We start from the raw sequence: 18468 nt of genomic DNA, 5'->3' as shown, positions 1-18468 counted from the left end.
TGACAGAGATTAGACCAGCTGATTTCTGTGGGTAAAGTAATTCTGTGAGTTATATTAGATGTGAGGATGGAACCTTTTGAATTCATTATGCAGGAGTTTAATTGTATGCAGAGGAGAGATCATCAGAGGAGAAGGATGTCAGTCATAGCTACTTGTTTGTGAATTGCATCTTTTGATAATTTCCCCTGCTTTACTAACTTAATTTCCAAATGTTTTACACCAGGTCTAAAAACAGGTTTAAAACATTTGGTAATAGTGAATTCCCCTTTGAAGCAACTGACCAAACCATCAGTAGACTAAAAAAACATCAGTAGACTAGTCTAAACTGCTTAGTGAATTGAGGCCAATCTGATCATTCTGGCCTGCAATGGCCAGGGCCGGCCTTAGATTTCACAGCGCCCTGAGCGAAACCTGATTTTTGTGCCCCCCTTCATCCTCTTTGTGCACGCGCACACACACAAGCCCATATGCAATTCACCTTTTCTCCTGAGTTGCCTCCTAGGACAGTGGTTACCATAGGTATCATAGGTATAGGATCTCATGTGTAGGTGCCCTCAATAGGTAGCCAAGCATAGGTGCCCCCAGCATAGGAAGTCAGTTGTAGGCCTCCCCTGGGAACACTGCCATTCCAGCGCAGGAGACTTGGGTGCAGCAGTGAGTAACTTCAGCGCCGTCAGAAGACGGAGCTAAAGTTACTTATAAAACACTATAATTCAGCCTCCAGCAATTGCATACCTCCCAACTTTTTGAGATAAGAGGGACACTTAAGCCACACCCCTAATCATGCCCCCGTCACACTCCTAGTCACACATACGATAAAGATTTCATACGAAAAATATGTTTTATAATTCAAACCACACTGGTCCTCTCTATCCTGGTTCATTTTCCTTTATTAACATTTTAAAATTAAGAAATATATCAATTTAAAGGATGGGAATAAAGTTTAGAGTCAATCAAACACATTTTTTAGTAGATAAATATATATATTTACATAGAAAGAGGGACAAAGTCCTGAAAGAGGGACAAATGAGGAGGAAAGAGGGACAGGGCTCCCAAAGAGGGACTGTCCCTCCGAAAGAGGGACAGTTGGGAGCTATGCAATTAAATTATTTCATTCTTTACCGTTCAGGGCAGCCTGGCAGGGACGGATCTAGGGGGGGGGGGGTCAGACGGGTCTCTTGCCCCCGGCGCAGTTTGTTGAATTCTTAAAAAGGCGCCAAAACTGGATGGGGAATGGCAGTTTAGGTGCCAAAACCTGACCTTTTTAGGCGCCAAAACCTGACCTTGCCCCAGGCGCAACTTGGTCTAGATCCGTCCCTGCGGTCTGGAGGGAGAATAGTATTTAAAATCAATGGGAATTTGTGCAGGAGTTGGATAAGCCATACAGGGCTGTATCCTGCGCCCAAGTCTCCTGCACCGATTCCTCTTGTACGCCTCCCCCGATACGTAGCCAGGCATAGGTGCCTCCAATATAGGTAGCCAAGTGTTGGTGCCCTCAGTATAGGTAGCCAGGAGTAGGTACCCTCCCTCAGTATAGCTAGTCAGCTATAGGTGACCCCAGTATAGAAAGTCAGGTGTAGGGGCCCTCAGTATAGGTAGCCAGCTATAGGTTCCCCCAGTATAGGAAGTCAGGTGTATGTGCCCTCGGTATAGGTAGCCAGCTATAGGTGCCCCCAGTATAGGAAGCCAGCTATAGGTGCCCCCTTGAAAGCTGGCATCCTGAGCGACCGCCATGCAGAGTGAGTACTGCTGCCTGTCTCCCTTACTTTCATGTAACTGCAGCTCTGTGTGCACAGTGACAGGCAGAGACACACACTGGCCATCTGTACTGCAGTCTCCTGTGTGCAGGGCCGGTTCAAGTAACAATTGGGCCCTAGGTCAAAATTAGCCTGGGGGCCCCCCAACGGACACCCCCCGACCAAAAAGCGTCATTAGAGGCCCTTTGTTGCAGCCAAATTTCCCTCCTGGGCCCCTGAGCTGGCTGCTGACCCTCCCCAATCACCTCCCAACTTAACCTTTCCAACTTAACAGACTCTGCAGAGTCCCTGGGGAGCAACAGTTAAGATGGGGGAGGGACACCTTGGGGGCCCCTACAGGCTCTGGGGCCCTGGGGAAATTGCCTCGTTCCCTCTCCCCAGCCCTCTCTCTCTCCTGCTTATCCCTCATTCCCTCCCCCCAGCCCTCTCTCTCCTGCTTATCCCTCATTCCCTCTCTCTCCTGCTTTTCCCTCATTCCCTCTCCCCAGCTCTCTCTCTCCTGCTTATCCCTCATTCCCTCTTCCCAGCCCTCTCTCTCCTGCTTATCCCTTGTTCCCTCCCCCCCCATACCCTCTCTCTTCTGCTTATCCCTTGTTCCCCCTCCTCAGCCCTCTCTCACCTGCTTATCCCTCATTCCCTCTCCTCAGCCCTCTCTCTCCTGCTTATCCCTTGTTCCCCCTCCTCAGCCCTCTCTTTCCTGCTTATCCCTCGTTCCCTCTCTCTCTCCTGCTTATCCCTCATTCCCTCCCCCCAGCCCTCTCTCTCCTGCTTATCCCTCATTCCCTCTCTCTCCTGCTTATCCCTCATTCCCTCTCCCCAGCCCTCTCTCTCCTGCTTATCCCTCATTCCCTCTCCCCAGCCCTCTCTCTCCTGCTTATCCCTCATTCCCTCTTCCCAGCCCTCTCTCTCCTGCTTATCCCTTGTTCCCTCCCCCCATACCCTCTCTCTCCTGCTTATCCCTTGTTCCCTCCCCCCATACCCTCTCTCTCCTGCTTATCCCTTGTTCCCCCTCCTCAGCCCTCTCTCTCCTGCTTATCCCTCATTCCCTCTCCCCAGCCCTCTCTCTCTCCTGCTTATCCCTCATTCCTTCTCCCCAGCCCTCTCTCTCCTGCTTATCCCTCATTCCCTCTCCCCAGCCCTCTCTCCTGCTTATCCCTCATTCCCTCCCGACAGTCCGCTCTCTCCTGCTTATCCCTCATTCCCTCCCCCCAGCCCTCTCTCTCCTGCTTATCCCTCATTCCCTCTCTCTCCTGCTTATCCCTCATTCCCTCTTCCCAGCCCACTCTCTCTTGCTTATCCCTCATTCCCCCCCCCCCCCAGCCCTCTTTCTCTCTCCTGCTTATCCCTCATTCCCTCTCCCCAGCCCCCTCTCTTTCTCTCACCCACTGCAAATTGTTTTTGTAGTTGACAAAATTGTACATGCTGATGACATTGCTTGGGAGAATTATTGACTGGGAGATTTGACTGCAGGACCACTATCAGAATCTTTAAAAATGTTATGCCCACCACCCCCTCCCCACAAGGTAAAACTGTGGCCCTTTTTCAAACCGGCACAATAACATAGTTCTTTTTGTACACTACTTTACTACTTTATTTCATCTCTGAGAGGTTGATTGTGCTTTTTGGTAGCAAGTACTTGGATGTGGCACCAGGGGTGAAAATGACAAAAAGACAAAAAATGGCTAGAGATAAGTTAACTACCTATGTAGTTGTGGTATTCGGATTGTGGTTTAACCATCACCTGTTTTGGTACAAGTTGGCTGTTTTTTTGTTTGCGTGGTGAAAAAATACTCAGTGATCACAAAGAATAGAGGCTAATTCTAGTTATTCTGTGTTACAGTTCTGAACTATTGTATGATTATATGTATATGTACATTTCATATTATTACATCTCAGGGAGGCCTGCTCATCTGCTCTGAAGATTAAAAATTGCAGTTTGGTGTGGTGAACGGGCTTGTGAACATTGAACATTGTGTCGGTATTTCAGGGCCTATGAACGTGTGAACTTTTATTACGGGGGTTGCTGTTCGCTCTCTGAACCACACCTCACCACATTCACCCTATTCCAATTCATGATCTCCTACCACCATCCTGTTGACTCACCTTCCTGGACTTGGAGCCGAAATAAGTTGACATCACCAACTCCAAAGCATAGAGTGATGGATAGGACAGCTCATCAAGCCCACCCATCCACCTTTCTATGCTTCGAGGGTGACAACATCAGTATGGCTACAGGATGGTGAGCATGCAGAAGCGTGGTAGAGGTAATGGCCAGGCCGACAATGGCAGAGCAGCGCCAGGATGGTGAGTCAATGGAAAGAGGGGAGAGATAATGGCTGGGCTGACAGCCTGAACAGTTGCTCCAAGGCCATGGTACCTGCGTTCAATAGCTTGCGTGTCCACCAGACAATGCAACCAGTTCACCCATCATGTTCATCTGGCAAACTGCAGTACAGCAAGTTTGCTCAACACTATTCTTAATTGTTATGGACCAGTTTTACTGCCGGTCTGTCTATAAAAAATTTAAATAAATTATTGCTCATTTTTATCACCTTAAATCAATTTTTTTCTCTTGTGGATATACTTAATCCTTTTAAAGTCCCATCTAATGACTTTCTAATTATCGCAGTTTGATAATGTCGCCACATTTTCTGCCATCCTTACATACAGTGTCAGTAGGTAGGCTTCTTCAACTAGTGACTTGTGGGCAGATATTGATGGTTTGTACGCCAGCCAGGACTGCTTCTTATGTTCAGCTGAACACTTGGCGTCTTAGCTCAGGGAGTGTTCTGTAGTGGTCTGAGTGACCAGTTCAGCAATGACAATCTATATAGCAGTGCCATGCTGCAATGGCCAGGAATATGATTAGTTGCTTAGGTTGAGAAGAGAGAAGCTTTCATCTGCCAATTGCAAATTGAAGTGATAGCATAAAGCCATCCAGAAGGATATTGGATCTCTTGTATTGCTGATTCAGTTCACTAAAAGCTTGGGTGGCAGCCAGTATAACGGCTCGATATCTTAAAGTAAGGATGTATATTTTATCTAGTGCCCTTGCCACGAATGAAAGCTAATGTATAACAGGAACATAATTTGCATTAGTTACAAGAGCCAAGGACACACTCGTACCAGAACTCCAGCTCTGTAGGTTGAAATATACTCAACACAGAGCAACTCCTGTTTAGGCACATTAAACAAGGTCATTAACAAGGAAAGTTAACTTGTGCTATCTACAGAACATATATAATAATAATCTGAACATTTGTTTAGCGCTTTTCTCCTGTCGGACTCAAAGCGCTCAAAAGGCCACCCTGCAGTGTTAGGGAGTCTTGCCTTGAACTCCTTACTTAATAGGTACTGACCCTAGCCAGGATTTTCGAACCCTGGTCTCCCATGTCAAAGGCAGTGCCCTTAACCAGTACTCTATTCAGCCACTGAGAGAGGCATCCCCTCGATGATGTGGAATACAATTGGATTTCCAAATGTGGCACAATGTTGATGCTGTAAATTCATTACTCTTGAATTCTAAAGGCAGACCAGACCCAGGGCAGTCTGAGACTTTACCTGAAACCTATGCAGTATTTGTAATACAAAAGCCAGCGGCCTGCAGGATGACGGCTATACTACTAACAAGGTGTACTTGTACTACATTCTGCGCTCCATTTTACACAACTGTAGAGATCCTGGGGATTCTTTTTTTGAATACAACTAGAGAATATCAATGATGATGATTATTGTATACAGCTTGGAAGGGTGCCACTCAAAATCAGAAGGCAGTTTATCTGATTGGTATAATTCCAAGCAGGGGGCATGACTTTAGGGGAGCAGCCTTATGACAGCAAGAGGGCCCAGAGCTGTAAGGGGGCCACAACTACTACTTCACACCCTCTGATAAAGGGGACCAGCCTTCAGATCAGGTGTTTTATTGATGTGGAGATTACAATGTCTACACTTGTTTTAGGACCCTTGCAAGATGGGCCTCCAGGCTGCAAGTTTCACCAGGGGTACGCGATGGGGACCCTATTAAAGTTTTGGGGGGGCACCATGATTTGTAGTTACGCCCCTGATTCCAAGCTGCATACAATTTGCATGCAAGCTGGAAAATTAGCATCACATTGATCATCTCTCAATAACCCGAATAACCCCGCCATCTGAAAGGTAAAGAATATTTGTGCATGGATTTGCGGTTGAAGTTCAGCTGTGTGTGTTGTGTTAATGGTCCCTGTAAGATTACTATTTCCAGTATATATCGGTCATCTCAGGGATGTCTCCGCACACCCGCTCATTTTCATCTAGCAGAGAATGGCAACCAGTGTGATTTTTCTCCTTAAACTGGTCATAAGAAGACGTCTTTAGATTGCCATTGATATTGTGGTCCTATTATTGATTTCTGGCAAGCCTGCCTCAGGCTATTTCTTCTGTAAAGCAATAATCAGTCATAGGATATAACCTAGTTTTATCACATCTCACTGTACAAATGAGAAGCCAAATCAAATGATGAAATAGTATTAATTATTTCAAATGCTGCTTGTGTTTAAGAGACAACTGATATGTGTGTTAAATTTTGGATGGCTTGTATGCTATTTTCTGGGCCGTACACCTTTGACATTGTGGCAGAAAGGCCTCTTACTCCCACAGAAAACAAATGACATAAGTGACATTACATAGAATTCATACTTTGTGGTGTAGTTGACCAGGCAGCTGGTTTACAAGGGGAAAATGATTCTACTGTCCGCTATTAACTTCAGCAATCTCACAGTATTCCATACTGTGTAAATTAAAGTGAACCCGCGATGAGAGTGATATGGAGGCTGTCATGTTTGTTTCCTTTTAAGCAATGTCAGTTGCCTGGCTGTCCTGCTGATCCTCTACCTCTAGTACTTTCAGCCATAGACCCTAAACAATCATGCAGCAGATCAGGTGTTTCTGACAATATTGTCAGAACTAACAAGAGTAGCTGCATGCCAGCTTCTGGTGTACTTCAGACACTACTGCAGCTAAATAGATCAACAGGGGAGTAACTAGAGAGAAGCAGCCCCTGCGGGGGGGGGGGGGGGCAGAGCTGTGGGGGCCCCCAACTACTAACCTTCCCTTCCAATGATACAGGGGACTATACTTAAGATCAGGTGTTTTTTGTAGCAACACTTGTTATTGGTGTGAAGATAATGATGGCCACACAAATTATTATGGCCACACTTGTTTTATGGCCCTTGGGAGATGGAACCCAGTGCCATGAAGGGCGCAAAGGGGAGGGAAAGGGCGTGAACATGGTGTGGGGGCCCATCAAAGTTTTACTGGGGGGCCCCATCAATTTCAGTTACGCCACTGGCTGCCAGACAACTGGTATTGTTTATAAGGAAACAAGTATGGCAGCCTCCATATCACTTTCATCTTGGGTTCACTTTAAAAACAGGGCTTCAGTGTGTTAGTGGGATTTGTCTGTGTTGTCTCAACTCACTTATTAGAATATGGAAATAAAATAGGAAAGGGGAATGTGGTTATTTTAAAGAGCACAGACAGTATTTATTTCAGACATTTGGCTAATTGAGAATCCCAATCTAGATCACAGTCGTGCAGAATGCAATTACAATAAATTGTGTAGGCAACTTTTGGCCTTTATTGATAGTCAATAGATTGAGAAGGCCGTCTTTTTAGTACATTGATCACAGAAGACACTATAGTGAGATTGCAGCTTTTCCCATAGCAGATCAGCCAGCACTTGTAATGGCAGTTTCTTAGCATTTCAGTGAAGACTTTAAAATCTAATACTGTAAAAATGATAGAGGCTCATTCATGAAAAATATCCCTTAATATAATCCCTCTACACATGCAATTCACTGGCTATTGCACTTTGCCATCATTTTAAGGCCTTGTTCACATTATAAATCGCCAGCGCTATCGCAAGCAATGAGCGATTTTATTGAGCGATTTTATTGAGCGATTTTCTAAGCGCTTTTGCATAGCAATGTTTATTTCACTTCCAGACATAAGTCAGGAAGTGAACTCTTTTCCCTGGAAATGAATAATTACAATGGATTTATTCATTAAAAATGCTCTGGAAATCACTTTTCAAAGTCGGGCTGAGGTAGTTCAATGACAGTTAAGTAACCAAAAAATTACTGATTCTGCACTGAGGCCTTATACAGGGGGCAGTAGTGTGTTGTTGTGTTTTTTTTTTGTTTTTGTTTTTTTTAACTGAATGTCACTTCACGCAGGTCAGGTGACAGATAGGTTTATGATATGTGTAACAATCAACTCAAAATATAAGCCCTTCCAGTGAGGCCTTATGCAGGGCAGTAGTGGATACTAGATGCCAGCAGTGGTGGTGGATTATTGGGTTATGGTTGGTGCACTACTAGGACCATTAGACCTGTCACCAACAGCTAACATATGCACTGGACACCCAGTAATGCAATATAACAATAGGAAGAAAAAGAAAAACCGCAATATCACAAGAACAAAATACAGCCCTTAGAAGGGCTCTTGGGGTTATGTACAGTAGATGATGACTTTGTACTGTAGCAGCAAGAAGCTGCACTGGGGACACAGAACACAGGCCTAACTAACGCTTTCCCTGCAGCACAGCTCTCTCCATAAACTGCTTCACGCAGCACAAAGGTAGAGAGTAAAATGGCTGCCGTGTTGGCGGTTTTATGGGGGGGGGGGTCCAGGAGGGAGTAATAGCTGATAGCCTGCCATGTGTCTGCTGACTCTGGGGTGATGGTCACATTTTGGCTCCATGATGATGTATGGGGGCATGTCGTACGCACCATATGTTCACCTGCTGACGCGAACACCCATTGTTCACCGGGAACTGTCCGCCGGCAAACCATTAGGGCTATCTCTACTAATCAATAAACTTGCCATTGCCAGCATAATCAGATTGTGTTTGAAGTGTACTACACTTTGTAAACAAGGCAGAAAGGTTTATTCTGTATCCAGAAGATAAGACCAGAATTTTCTTTGTTTACTCACTAATTACTGAATTACAATTACATCAGCTTCAGTGAGGTTTAAATATACATTCAAATGACAGCGGACCATTCTTATAGTGTTTCATATTCATTTGTTACTGTGTTTAAAGTTTTTTTAAAGATAATAATAATAATAATAATAATAATAATAATAATTTTTGAGTATAATGCCACTTTCAGAAAGCTCAATTTTTATGCCTTGCGTTACCAGCAGCATTTTGCAGCTCAGGCAGCAGGTTGTGCCATGTCTTTGACTGTCATATTCAGAGTTTCTTGAAGGAACCCAACTAAAAAGCCATATAAATAGCTTTCTAAAAGTGCATTGTAGAGTAGCAGAACAGTTGTCCCTTTTTTTTATCTGCTCTCGCCAGTGGTTGAAAATGCTCACTTATATTTCTTTAAATCTATAAATATGCTTAATGAGCCCTGAAAGCAGCATCTGTGCTTGTTCTTGCTCAGACTGTGGTGATCCAGCTGGGAGAATAAGGTTCATGGGTGTTGGTCAGCCACCTGCACAGGCTTATCCTAAAAATGGCACTTGTGAATCTCCGCAGACAGATTGAGAACATGATGTTAAGCCATAAACTAGATGCCTGATTTTTAGTAGTGTGGATGATGTGTGCATGATTTCTAAACGTAAGAGCGGCTAAACATGGCATAAGCTGTGATTAGTCATACCATAGTTTATTAATCACACCTGAGAGATCTTACATCATTGATTCCAGGCAAGTATAGCACTGTCATTTCACAAAAGCTTTCAGAAGGGTGAGAAAAGATGTCTACAATGTATGTGCTCTGCAGAAACGTCTTTTTTTTGTTTCAGTTTGGTGGTGATCTTTATAAAGCTTTCAGTCCAACTACTGCTGTGCTGACAATGGTTAATCATATATCATGCATTCCTTACAAATGTATCTAAAAAAAAACAAACACAGAAAGGCTAATAACCAGTTACTGGTAATTTTCCAGACCAACTTGACATATACAATAAATGCATCCATCCTTCAGCTTGGAGCAATGCTTTTTAGTGCTCGGAGTTTTGAGCACCTGAAATTACCTTGTGCGGCCCAGATGTTCTAAATGTATTAGCGAATAGTAGGTAATCTAGGGTACAGATAATTTGTGTTAAAAAGGAGTTAACGAGTAATTGTACTTAAATATTTCAGTCTTTTTTTTTTTTTTAATGTCTTAAAGCAAACCTGAAGTGAAAATAAACTGAATATATAAGTATCTGTATCTGTAGATCTCATACTAAAGAGAGCTTTGTCATGTTTGTACAAATGTATGTGTGTGTATATTGCAAGGATTGAATCTTCCTACTCTCCTTTGATTTTCCAGGCTATATAGGGGTTAATGATGAGGTGGGATGTTTATAGTGTATGTTTACACTGTGTACGTTGTGTTATATCCTAGGTTGTAATCGTAAAGCAACATGCTGTGATAAGGCACCACCACAGTGCATCAGATTCAGGCTTAAAAACGTGAGCTTTGTGAGTATACTGGCTAATCCAAGAATGGTAATGTGGAAGTGTGCATTGTGAAGCAAGTGTTTCCAATAGCACCTATTTTAAAGACCATTTTGATGTGTCACATATGCATCACAATGGATACAGTGTTGCTGTTTTTATATGAAGTTATAATAAAGAGGATTCTTGATTTCACTGGAATTGTGTGTTTCTTTTTTTTTGGTTAAAAGAACTCTACAAAAGTCTTCTGCCTCTACTCCAAAGGTGGCCACACACCATACAATTTTTGAAATATCTGTTCAATTTCAGAATTGCAATTAATTTTTCTGACTGATTGTAACATTTCAAAAATATGACTAATGTACCACACACCTATGTTCAATTTTTCCCCCAATTATGCTAAAAATGATTGGAAACTCTGACAAAATTGCTAGGGCGTGTATATTAATACATTGACAATCCAACACACACCATACAATCTTTAGAAAGATTGAAAAAAAATATCTGTCATTCCGGATCGATTAAAATCGAAGAAAACGGGAAATCCGATCGGATTTTTCAGTCTAATGAAAAAAAAAGCTTTCGATTTTTTTCGGGAGATCCGATCATTTTTATCGAATTACTGTAAAATTGGATCATTTTATTGTATCGTGTGTGGCCACCGGCCACACACTATACAATAAAATGATCCGATTTTACGGCAATTCGATAAAAACGATCGGATCTCCCGACAAAATCGAAACCTTTTTTTCCATTCGACTGAAAAATCCGATCGGATGTGATACATTGGTCAGATTTTTTTAAATGCTACAATCAGAAAAATTGATTGCAATTCTTAAATTGAACAGATATTTAAAAAATTGTATGGTGTGTGGCCACCTTAAGTCTTGCTTATTTTTTTAAGACCCTCCTGTCTTGGCTGTGATGCCTGCATCTTTTTTCGTTAGAAGAACCTTCCAAGGTTCTTTTGCCTCTACTCTAGGCCTGCTTATTTATGTATATTTTTTAAAAGACCCTCTTGTTTTGGAAAAAACCCATAAAAAATGTTTCCTGGTACCGCTTACACCTTTTAACTCTGTGCACCTACCACGCACTGCTGAATGTAACTTCCACCCACTGAAGTAGGTTGCCATGGATTCACAACACTCCCTCAGTTTTTGGCTGAAAAATGTATCCTGGCAGGGTTTTTGATCACGAAAAATCAATTCTTCTGATATCGAACTTCTGCTCCATGCATGTTCAAACACAGATTTCCTTTAACGATTTAGGTCAAATATAATATTCAGGTGATGCATAGTGTCCAAGCTTAGTAGCTGGCACAGAAGAAGGAGGGTAAGTTAATGTTAGAAAGGTAAATGACAAGGCTAGTGCCTGGGCAGGTAGGCGATTATTAAGGGCAGGGGTGACCAGTATATTAGAGATTAATTTGTTACTCCAGCATTCTGTGCATGATAATGTGGCATTGAAGCACAGTTACAATACAAGGTATGACAGGCTTTATAAAGGCTGTGTGTTTTTCTCTTAGTGCTCCAGTTAAAGCGTAACTGTAAACTATACAATAGAATACTATTTTATTTCAGTGACCACAAACTATATGCTGAATTTGTAAAACATGTACATTTAAATCACAGTATGTTTTCTTCAGTGACCTATCTGGAGAAATTAATGGGTAAACCTGTGATTGCCCTGTATTTCTCAATATAAGAAATGCAATGATACAGTGAAGCGCAATGATACAGTTATTTCTAATATCCAATCAGGTGCAGTGAAAAAAAATAGTCCGGCTTAGTGCAAGACTGTTGAGAATATTTTATGACTGGAGGACTTCAATACTCAGTCAGCATCTCTGCATAGTCTAGCAGTGTAGTGCGTGTGCAGTGTTCAGTCATGCTGATTCTCCACTACTAAGCATGCTGAGACTGCGTCCTGAGGAGCTGACATCCATCACTCTGGTCTGCTGTTCTTCTGTAGAAGCTTCTTAATAGTGCTGCCTAAAAGCTGCAGAATAAAGCAGTGTCAATGATACATTAAGGTTAACCTCCAAAGGGCAACAGTAGATTCATTGATGCCTTAGTCACTTTCACAAGTACTTGCGTGTTAAAGACTGATGCTTATTTTTCATTAAGCGAACCTCTTGCCAAAACCTAGTAGGAAGAGGTGAGAACTATACTTGGAAAACTTGGAATGTGATGCTTGAATAATGGTTCTGAGTAGAGATGTCGCGAACCTCCGTTTTTCGGTTCGCGAAAGGTTCGGTTCGCGAAAAAGTTCGCGAACCGCAATGGACTTCAATGGGGAGGCAAACTTTGAAAATTTAAAAAAATTCTACCGGCTGTAAACAAAATGATAGAAACCATGTTTCAAGGGCTGTAATACCTGGAGGCACACCCTCCCTCCCTCCCTCCCTCCTCCAAGCAAGGTCCTTATACCATTTGACTCAGTTGTCTGCCTACACTAATTAGTTATGGGACAGCTGCTACACACTCTGCTAGGGAGATTTTAATTAGCCTCTTGTGGGTCCCTCCTCCCTCTACCCTCCTCCCCTTCTACCCTTCTACCTATCAGGGTTGCCAACCGTCCGTCTGTGGACGGACAGTCAGTAAAAATCATGCCAAATGTAAGCTGTCCGTACTGCCCGTATTTTTAAGCCCTGTGTCCGTCAAAAAAGTGAAATTTTGCCATCCGCAGCAAATTGTTATGTGCGCATAACAATTTGCCCGAAGTACAGCAAGTCCGGGAACTGCAGAAGCTTCAGGCTGCTGCCTCCTCCTCCTCCAATCAAAAACCTTCATTTTCGGCTGGCACCTCTCTCCAGCCAATGAGAGAGAGGCAACCAAGTGTGCTCCGCCCCCACAACCCTGGCTTTCTGGTCCCGGGCGGCCAGAGCAGAAGAGGAGACCGTTTGCTGCTGAGCACTGCTAGTAAAGTCTGGTGTGCAATACTCCTCCTGCCTTTGCCATCTGCTGCTGAAGTTCTATCTTCTCTCCCTTCTCCGTGTCACTGATAACTGCAAAAGTGTGGTATGCATAGACACTTCAGCTGGAGGTGTGCTGAGTTGTAATTAGCTGGACAGCATTCATTGCAAACAGCTTGGGGTTGCAGGAGGGATGGGAGCAGGGAATCTTTTCTTCAGGCAAGGCATGGGTTTGAACCTGGCATTACAGTGTGACAAGCTGGAAAAGCAAGCAAGCACACTGTCATTCAGCAGATGAAACCCAAGCCAAGCTTTGTGTAGGTAAAAATCACCTTCATGTAAAATAGCCTTCCCTGCTGTGAAAAAATAAAGGCATTGTTTCTGTTTACAATGAGGTCTTGTGAGCTGCTCCAATGTACTTAGCAGCAGTTCTGGATATGTGTCTGCTGGGGAGGTTCACTTTCTGCTGTAGCCTGAGGAATTACTTATTTCCCTATGCAAGTCCCATCTTTATTTTTGTTAATTGTCACTTTTTTGGGTGATTATTTTTTTGTGTGTGATTATTATGGATGGATGGATGGAGAGGCAGTGTGGGCCTCCAGCTAGACTTCTGAGTCCCCACAAAACACGAGGAAGTGTATATTATCGCTATATTTTATGTATTTAAATGTTCCTTTCCTACACGCTTTAATAGTACTGTATTATAAGGCTGTAAAAAAGAAAAGAATTATATATATGGTGACCATGCCTACATTTTAGCCCTACCCCCCAGAGAGTGCGCTGCTGACTCCGCCCCCTGTCCGTCCAAAAAGGTAGGTGTCCAGATTTTTTGGACCTGTTGTCCTGCAAAAAATTGGAATGAGGTTGGCAACCCTGCTACCTATTCCCTCCTACCAGAGGGAGGAGGGTCTCATCTGCCAGGGAATTATACTATTTCAAAAACCAGTTTAAATACCATGGCTGGGAATCGAACCCGGGTTTCACTGTGTGGTGGGCAAGTCACCCTAACCGCTGTACCACAACAGTACTAACTGAAGCCGGCCTAGCATTTACCATTTATGCTCAATGCAATAGAAACATTAGGTTGCTTAAAGGGAACCTTAACTGAGAGTGATATGGATGTTTCCTGTAAACAATACCAGTTGCCTGGCAGTCCAGCTTGGGTCTTGGGTGTGAGGTCCTAGTCTTGGGTGTGAGGTCCGTAGTCACAACACCCTGGAACTGGTCTAAAGCATAACATAGAACTGACACAGTATCCTAGTCTTGGGTGTGAGGTCCGTAGTCACAACACCCTGGAACTGGTCTAAAGCATAACATAGCATAGCATGAGAAAGTATTCTAGCTCAGTGTGGATTCCCAGGTCCTTCCTGGTTCAACCACACTGTTGGATCTGACTGAGGTCTGTGTGCTAACACGTAAGCATTTGCAACGGCAGGCCGTGTGAGACTGAGGGACGAGTGGTTATATAGTGCAGCGCTGCCCAGCGCCGCCCAGTCCCTTCCAGCCAATCCGCATACAAACTTGGATCAGCTGACCAAGGGAGTCAGCTGATCCCTCTCTGCTTCCCATAAAGCTTCTGTCTCGCCGCGGGCGCACGTGTATTCCTCAGCCTATGTGCACCGGAAGGCTGCACCAGGTCAGACACATGTCGCCGCGCGTAAACCGCCGGACTGGACGCGGAAACGGCCGACACGCCGTCAGAGCATGCGGCGGCCATTCCGCAATCCTTTACAGAACCTAAACGGAGAAGGAAATGGATTTTTCCTTTGAAAATAATACCAGTTGCTTGAATCGCCTGCTGATCCTGTGTCTCTAATACTTTTAGCTACAGCCCCTAAGCAAGAATGCAGATCAGGTGCTCTGACTGAAGTCAGACTGGATTAGCTGCATGCTTGTTTCAGGGTGTGATTCAGCCACTATTGCAGTCACAAAGATCAGCTGGACTGCCAGGCAACTGGTATTGTTTACAGGAAACATCCATATCACTCTCCCACTTAACGACCAGCTAACGCCGATAGGCGTTGGTGGGTCGTTAGTGGTATAGCATGGAAACGTGTGCTCTTTCATGCCAGTTCACGGAGGCTGCCTCCGTGAACAGTGTGCGAGCCGCCGATCGCAGCTCGCACGCATAATGTAAACATGCGGGGAAGAAATCCCCGCTGTTTACATCAATACGGTGCTGCTGTGCAGCAGCGCCGTGGCGTAGATCAGCGATCCCCGGCCTCTGATTGGCCGATTATCACCGGCATCTGATCGGCAGAAGCCTATCCTATCAGGTGCAGGATGGATATCCGTCCTGTGCCGCTCAGAGGGTAAGGTAGAGGGAGGGAACGGGCGAGAGGGCAGAGAACGCTGTGGAGGGGGGCTTTAAAGAGCTCCCCCCACTAAGCAAATGCAGCCGCCGGCAATCAGACCCCCCCAGCAGGACATCCCCCTAGTGGGGAAAAAAGGGGGTAGTCTTATCGCCCTGCTGCACTCCTGATAGGTGCTGCGGGCTGTAGAGCCCACGCAGCACCGATCACTGAAAAATCCCCTGGTCCTTAAGTGGTTAAGGTTCCCTTTAAGCAACCTAATGTTTCTATTGCATTGAGCATAAATGGTAAATGCTAGGCCAGCTTCAGTTAGTACTGTTGTGGTACAGCGGTTAGGGTGACTTGCCCACCACACAGTGAAACCCGGGTTCGATTCCCAGCCATGGTATGTAAACTGTTTTTTGAAATAGTATAATTCCCTGGCAGATGAGACCCTCCTCCCTCCGGTAGGAGGGAGAAGGGAATAGGTAGAAGGGTAGAAGGGAGGAGGGACCCACAAGAGGCTAATTAAAATCTCCCTAGCAGAGTGTGTAGCAGCTGTCCCATAACTAATTAGTGTAGGCAGACAACTGAGTCAAATGGTATAAGGATCTTGCTTGGAGGAGGGAGGGGGGCGGGCCTTCAGCAGTGAGAGCAGTGTGTTTGGCAATAATGTGTCTGCTGACAGTGATATGGAGAGTCAAAGTTTTGCTCAATAGAGCATTATAAGGCGAATCGAACTTCCGCAAAAGTTTGCCTGGTGCAGGCGAACGCGAACCCCCAAAGTTCGCCTGGAACCGTTCGCAGACGAACCGTTCGCAACATCTCTAGTTCTGAGTCTGTCTGACAAATGAGGAAAAAATCAGTGGGAAACTATTACAATTTAGCAGCCATCTTCTAAGTAATTTTTTTTTTCATAAGTTTACAACCATATTACCAACCAAGCCTAAAATTTTCCAACCACAACATTCTTCATGCAACAGATGGTTAAATTACTGGTGGTATTAATGTTGAATAGGGTATCGTATGTAATCCACAAATCTGGATTATCCTGAAAAGCTGTACAGCTAAGATGGAGAAGAGATAACCACTGACATGTTTATTGTAGTTATCAAATAATCTAAACAGTAAAAGAGCCTTCTTTTCTTCCATGACAGCCCACACTTTCCGCAGAGTTTCAGGTTTATGGAGCAGTAATCTTATCAGCTGAAAAATGCAACCAGTTCTTGATACACTTTAGCTTGTAGTGTTCAGCAGAAAATTCTCCAAATATGCAAATCTCCACAAACCACTCGTCCTCTAAGTGTGTGACTGTAAATATGTCCCCAATATCTAATACCCGACTAAAATGAAACCCTGAAAAATACGGGGTATATACATATATTGATGGAATACCTATGAAATTACATGTTTTTGAGAAAAAGAACAGGCATATTTTGAACAGTGAAGAAACTGGAACCACAAGAGGGGTAAAAGAAGCAATGACAGTCAAAATAGCTGTTGTGAGATCACCTGAGGCATGTTCTGTAGGCAGTTCTGACCTCACAGAGGTTCTCACACCTGCTTGCAATGAAGCTGCATTGTGTTGCTAGCGTTTGTAGTGTCATTTGTCACCACTTTGCCTGTGATAGCATGTAGCTTGTGCCTAGCTGCATTGCTGGGTCTTGTGCTATAATTGTTGGTTACCTTGCATTGCTGCTTCTGCGCATTCTTTCTTGTCCTGTCATGTGAATATTACCATAGCTGTGGTTTCTATTGGTATTACTCCTTCCTGTTCTGTCTAGTCCTGTTTAGATGTTTACCATCACTAGTGATTGGATTGGTAAACTTCCTTCCTGTCTGACCTTGTCTTGTTTATTGTTGTGGTTACCAGAAGCTCAGAGCTGATGTCACTCTGAGCAACCTTCCTACCTGTTTTTTTTTCTTATCAATCTACTCTTGCTTTTATCTGAATTGCCTCCTCCACAGTGCATTTTGCACTACTTCCTGATATTAACCAGCATTGCCTGTCTTTGCTTGGTGGGTCCTGGTGGTACTCCTGCCGTCCCGGCCTCAATCTCTATACTTTGCACCCTAAGTCCTGGGGAAGGGGCAAAGGGGGGGGGGGGGGGGTGGGGTCGTCAACTGAAGTCAGGCAGATGCTTCCAGTCTCCTGTCCAATCAAGGTTTTGTCTAAAGGAGAAGATTGTTGTCACATTGGGGTATAGAGGCTTAAGGAAGGCAAGAGATCTGTGAGGCCTTACAGTAGCACAATATAACATAATGGGGAGAGAACCCTCTATATCAGTGGCGTAGCAATAGGGGGTGCAGAGGTAGCGACCACATCGGGGCCCTTGGGCCCTCCCTCAAGCACAATATTGGCTCTCTATTGGTCCTGGTAATAGTCACGTCTATAGATGCTTTAAATAGTAGTAATCATTAACGAACTGTTCCCCATCCTCTTCTTGCACCTCTGACACTGTGGTTGTCCTGGGCAGGTTTTGGTGCGCCGTATCAATTGTTATGTATAGAGTGCTTGGGAGGGCCCATGTAAAATTTTCACCGAGGTCCATAGCTTCTTAGCTAGGCCACTGCTCTACATCATTTATCAACAAAATACAATATTTTATTATGGTTGTCTAGGCCAGTGTTTCTCAACATTATTACAGCATGCAACCATGTATTAATGACTGTTGACCAAGTACCCTCTACGTCGAGTAACATTACCTCAGGTACCCCTTGACGCATACATATTTCTTAGGGGTACTTCATAATTGTGTATTAATGCTTTTCAAACATTCCTCAAGGCTTTCAGTAAATACTTATTCAGATTAATTTACATATGTTTTATCATTGTTTTCATCTTACAACTAAATAGTAAATTGACTATGACAAGCTCAAGTACCCCCTGATCACCTGGGGTAGGCGTACCATATGTTGAGAACCAAGGGTCTATTTAAAGAAAATACACACCTTTAGCCAGGCACTGAAATAACATCTGCACGAGTGTCAATTAGCTAAACTGATGGATGGAGTAAATGTGATTACGTGTACTTAAATACCTAAGAATCTCTTCCATCTCATTAGAAGAGA

General features: G+C 44.0%; 1 protein-coding gene and 1 long non-coding RNA gene across 4 annotated transcripts in view; one reads left to right on the top strand and one right to left on the bottom strand.

Moving 5' to 3' along the window:
• The window catches only part of LOC137563722 (protein kinase C-binding protein NELL2), a 391218-nt gene that overhangs the window by 28486 nt on the left and 344264 nt on the right, over window positions 1-18468 (top strand). The window lies entirely within an intron of this gene.
• Window positions 11986-18468, bottom strand: part of LOC137563723 (uncharacterized) — a 125254-nt gene continuing 118771 nt past the window's right edge. For both annotated transcript variants that reach the window (XR_011030420.1, XR_011030419.1), the window contains one exon: window positions 11986-12189. This is a non-coding gene — a long non-coding RNA (uncharacterized lncRNA). The remainder of the gene's footprint in view (window positions 12190-18468) is intronic.

Source organism: Hyperolius riggenbachi, chromosome 3, assembly GCF_040937935.1.
Source record: "Hyperolius riggenbachi isolate aHypRig1 chromosome 3, aHypRig1.pri, whole genome shotgun sequence".
Lineage (NCBI taxonomy): Eukaryota > Metazoa > Chordata > Amphibia > Anura > Hyperoliidae > Hyperolius > Hyperolius riggenbachi.
The sequence above is the reverse complement of the archived record's forward strand: the minus strand, read 5'-3'. Positions and strand labels throughout refer to the sequence as shown.